The sequence below is a fragment of the Rhinopithecus bieti genome, unplaced genomic scaffold, assembly GCF_001698545.2.
Source record: "Rhinopithecus bieti isolate Rb0 unplaced genomic scaffold, ASM169854v2 scaffold_68671, whole genome shotgun sequence".
NCBI lineage: Eukaryota > Metazoa > Chordata > Mammalia > Primates > Cercopithecidae > Rhinopithecus > Rhinopithecus bieti.
Window position 1 is genome coordinate 1,187,957 of NW_016827678.1, and position 5,346 is coordinate 1,193,302.

Sequence of the window (5,346 nt, forward strand, 5' to 3'; positions counted from 1 at the left end):
TTTTTTTTTTTTATTGCTGTCCCACAGTTAGGGCAAGTCACCAGAACTCAGTCTGTTCTCCATCATTTGTTCAGTTTGGAAGTGATATCCTCTGTACCTTGAGGCTCTGCCAAGTTCTTCATAAAATAATCTTTGGTTTGAAGTGGCCCAGGACTCCTGTAATGCACACAATCTCAAAAGGGTGAAGAATTGAGCCACTGTAAAGGGCGATGGTGACTTGAAGCCACATTTTTCCCCTGACTCAGGAGGAAATAGCTGGATGAAATCAGTTTGAAATTGTCTACCCACCTGGGACAGCAGAAGAATATAACAAACGTTTTATTCAATTTTTTAATTTTTTTATTAGGAAAAGTGTACATATTTGGAGAGATTAAGGTAATGAACCCCTATGTACCTAGAACAAATATTTTAAATATAATTGTACATAGTTGGATATGCTCAGTTCAAAATTTTAGAAAAACACATGTTATAACGTTCAACTTTCCTAAGCACCGACATTTTCAAGAAATTCAAATGTATGTATAGATATTTTTCCTAGATTTATTAAAAACTGAGCTTCCCTGGCCATGTTTTCATTATCTCTGAAGTCTCCAACTTGGGTATGTATACACACACATGTTTATTATATGTGTATTATAATACATATAATTGATATGGAACATCTATACGTATGTATACATGTGTATATATATGTATGCATACATGGAGTTTAAGAGATATATACTTTTAAACAAGTAGAGCAAATCAAATATTTGTAGATATCTGAAGCACCCCAAGGTTCCACAGAACATAACTTGAACAACACTATTCTAGGTGCTGGGTGCTACAGGGGTGAATAAGATATGATGTAGCCTCAGAGAACCACATGATCTCAGAGCCACTGTTCAATAAAATGTATATCAATGTAGCTCATTGGCTAGTTTCCAACTAGAATAAAAATTGTTGCTTGTGCAAGCAGTAAATTTTCTTTTGTTTTTCCTCAATTTCTTTAACATCATTTCTATCACTCTTCAGTGCTTATAGAATGAAAAATATCATGTGCAATGATTGAGATTTAATGTTGAATTTTAAAAGTGCAAAGATAGAAGTAATTTGTGAAGGATGATGCTGAAGTTTCTTATTCTATTCAGTCATTGTAACCAGTGTGATTCAAGATTGGTTGATGTATGGACCATCGCCAGCAGCAGCTTTTTTCAGAAGTAGGAGAGCAGAAATTTTCTTCCCTGTCAATTATATAAGAAGGAATCTAAAGTATGTGATTTTGGACACCATCTTTCCTAACATGAGACATACTTTCCTAGGACTCATACAATGGTAAAATAAAACTTGCCAGTTCTTAGAGTCACAAAAACTACTTTATGTCTTAAATATTTGTTCAGTTTTAATTTCAATTATATTTGAATGAATAATACATTAACATGATTTGTATTATTCAATGAAAGGTATATATTCCATAGTCATCTATCTCTCCTTCCAGGAGTTAACCAGTATTATATTTTCTTGGGCATACTTCCAGATACCTTTTTTAAAAAAATTGGGAGCCAGTCAATATTTATATGTCCTTCGCAACATGCCTTCTTTTTTCTTTTTTACCTAAGTGGTAGCGTACTATGTACTCTGTTCTGTACTTTGCTTTTTTTTTTTTTTTCTTTTTTTCCTGAACAATATATCTTAGAGACTATTTCACATGAATTTATAAGGAGTATTCTCTTTTTTTTTTTTTCCTACAGGGCATAGTATTACATTGAATTGATATATTGTGAATGACATTTAGATGATTGAAAGATCATTTTAAAATCAGGAGTAGGTAATTCTTAGTGTGGAATGTAGTTAAGAATACAAAAAAATATATATATACTAAGAGATGTCTCATTATCCCGCTGATGATTTTAGGCATAGGAAAGATTGAAATCTACTCCCCTAGAACAACAGGGGGATCAAATATGTGATCACATTCATCTGGTGGGTACAAAATGGCAAATAAATACTGGTTATTTTCCATCGGTACTCCCTGCCTGCCTGGCTAGATATTTTAAAATCCCACTGAATATCAAACTTAGAATTAAATAGGTCAGTGAGAGGAACTTCTCTTCATGCAAGTGAGGAAAACACGCATATTAAAAAAGGGAAAGTTAGTAACTTTTGTAGTTTGTCCGGAAGTAAATGCCAGAGGTCTGTTTGAAATAAAGGAAATGTGGCAACTTTGTTGAGAGTACATGAAAATATTGGAACCAAGAGGGGAAAAGGCCGAAGGAAGGCGTGTCTGTTCCAGATGAGTTCTTTTTTTTTTTTTTTAGTGAAGGGGAGCCGCTGGCATGAGCCCTTAAACTTGGTTATATGTGACCTCTACTCCCTGTGGTTGGAATTTCATGGCCAGAATCAACAAGCTGTGGATGAGATTGTTAAAGTTTTGTAGTAGAGCAGAGTAGATAAACATGCCTGGGTGAGTTCTCTGGGATAAGACACGTTGTGACGATTCTAGATGATTTTTCCATGTGACATTGGACTTAGTGATTAAACTGTTGCCAAAGAGACTGTTACCTCCTCATAGGTTGGGCTGCTGTGCCTGAGACCTGTCCAGAACACTATGTTCTTGTCACAAGGCAGTCCAAGAAGGACAGTATGATGACCAAAATGAGAGTGACTGTGTAGGACTTCTTTTATTTTTTGATTTGGAGCTTACCTAGAGAGAAGTGATTAGCATTTAGCTTCTCCGAACTGCCAAGTATATAAAGTTCTAAGTTTTACTGCTGTGGAGTACTTTGTCTTTTTTCCAGTATTCTTGAATTTAATTTTCTTATTCCATAGGATTCTATAGTGTACTATCCATACAGCATACTATCCTGTGTGGATATCTCAAATCTTGTGTGGTTAAACATGCAAAAATTCAACCTTCTGTATCTAATATAAAGTTCTATGAGGACCATACTTGGCTATACTCAGATATAATAGCAGATGAATTTACCAAATAGGCTTATCCTACCCCCACTTCAGACCCATAAGCTAGCATATGAGTTTAGTGCACAGGCCTCTCGTTCATTCAGTAAGATGTGATCATAACTTTTCAAGACATGATGCTATAGATCCTAAAAGAACTCTCTCATTACCATGCAATTGTTTGTTTCTGTTCCACAGGGGCCTCTGCATAATACTGCTGATGGGTACTTTGTGAGGGAGTCTTCCTAAGAGTTTCAAATGGGGAGCAGTACAAAACTGTTTTTGGTTTTCTCCTCAACCTATCTGATTTTCCATCTTACATCTTATTTCTCTGTTTGGGGATAATAGATCTCAGATTGACATTAGCAATGTATTCATCCTATTTTCATTCCTTTTGATTTTCTCTTTTGCTTCTTCTATTCTTCCTCAGGAAAGGCTCTCCCATTTTATTCCTGGAAAGAATTGAATGGCCTCATTCTCATTCAGAGTTCTATCTGATTTATAAGGTCTGTAAAATAAAAAAAAAAGACACTTTAGGTTGAGACCATTTAAGTTATACTTTGATATGTAGAAGAACAAGATTAAGGAGTAAAACCTTTCAGCAAAAATTTATCAAGATTATTGTGTCAGTTGAAAATAACATTTCTTTCTCTTTGCCTTTCTGCTATACCAATTTTATTCCTCCTCAAAGGATTGAATAGGGAGAAGATCATATACGAGGAATATACAAGATCAGATACAAGGAATCAAAACAGAAAAAAAAATTCTAATTATTCTTGTTAATTATGTATATGTTTTAATGTTCATGTCTATTTATCTGCCTTTGCCTTCCTGCCTTCAGTAAATTGGCTTTCTTTCCTATCATTTAGTTCTTTTGTATCATACTACTCTTCACCTAGTCTTTTTTTTTTGTTTTTTTTTTTTAATCTCCTTTTCCCCCTGTTTTTTTTTTTTTTTTTTTTTTTTTTTTTTTTTTGAGACGAAGTCTTGCTCTGTCGCCGGGGCTGGAGTGCAGTGGCCAGATCTCAGCTCACTGCAAACTCCGCCTCCCGGTTTCACGCCTTTCTCCTGCCTCAGCTTCCCGAGTAGCTGGGACTATAGGCGCCCGCCACCTAGCCCGGCTAGTTTTTTGTATTTTTTAGTAGAGACGGGGTTTCACAGTGTTAGCCAGGATGGTCTCGATCTCCTGACCTCGTGATCCGCCCGTCTCGGCCTCCCAAAGTGCTGGGATTACAGGTTGAGCCACCGCGCCCGGCTCACCTAGTCTTTATGGATATTACTTCTTTTATCTTATCTAACTCATGCCATCTCTACATTCCCCATGTCATCGTATCTATTCCCTTTTCCCATTAGCATGGTTGAATCCTCACTCTTTTCATCCCAAGCCTGTTTCTTATCTATTTTATATGTCTCCTTGCTGTAAGCAAAACCTGACTCTTCTGTTCATTGCTGAGCACTTATTAAACATCAATTATGTACAATCGTCTCCTTTTGGAACCTTGTATTCCACCAATCTGCTGACTTTTCACTTCCTTAAAAGAGCCTGTCATGCAAGTTGATCGAGTGATTCAGATTACGAAAGACTCTCATTTCTAGGCTGCTTCTCTTTCTGTATTGAGCACAGGGTCCAGAACTTTATTAGAGTTTGGATTTTATTTTATATGCAATGGAGAACCACTATGAATTTTTGAGGGGAATGAGGGTGATGAATGCATATAATATTCTAGGAAGATATTTCTGGGAGTAACGTACAGAATTGCTTGTTTGAATTACATGTATCCATTAATACATTACCACAGTAAAACAGAAATGAGAAAAAGAGGAGAGAAAATAGACCAAAAGAAAAAAACTAAATGACTTTTTAAAAATATGGGTATAGTTAACTTTATTTGCCTATTGATGTTGTATATTGACTGATAGTAATCATTAAAGACAAACTGACATCAAGCTCAATAAATTTAAACTTTTGGCAATTTTCTTCATTTAAACAGTACTACTATATCAACCATATCAACACCAATTCAACCAACTAAATGATTTCTTGACTGAATCAACAGAAGACAAAGCAGCCTTTGGGTAGAAGATAAAAATAAGAGTTGTCAGCAAACAAGAAAGTGAACGGGCCGGGCGCGGTGGCACAAGCCTGTAATCCCAGCACTTTGGGAGGCCGAGATGGGCGGATCACGAGGTCAGGAGATCGAGACCATCCTGGCTAACACGGTGAAACCCCGTCTCTACTAAAAAAAATACAAAAAACTAGCGGGCGACGTGGCGGGCACCTGTAGTCCCAGCTACTTGGGAGGCTGAGGCAGGAGAATGGCCTAAGCCCGGGAGGCGGAGCTTGCAGTGAGCTGAAATCTGGCCACTGCACTCCAGCCTGGGCTATAGAGCCAGACTCCATCTCAAAAA

The 5,346-nt window shown here is 36.7% G+C and overlaps 1 long non-coding RNA gene across 1 annotated transcript in view; it reads left to right on the plus strand.

The window, feature by feature from the left end:
- The first annotated feature begins 1,892 nt into the window (after window positions 1-1,892).
- Window positions 1,893-5,346, plus strand: part of LOC108523437 (uncharacterized) — a 4,207-nt gene continuing 753 nt past the window's right edge. The window contains exons 1-2 of the long non-coding RNA XR_001883810.1: window positions 1,893-2,443; window positions 3,368-3,443. This is a non-coding gene — a long non-coding RNA (uncharacterized LOC108523437). The remainder of the gene's footprint in view (window positions 2,444-3,367; window positions 3,444-5,346) is intronic.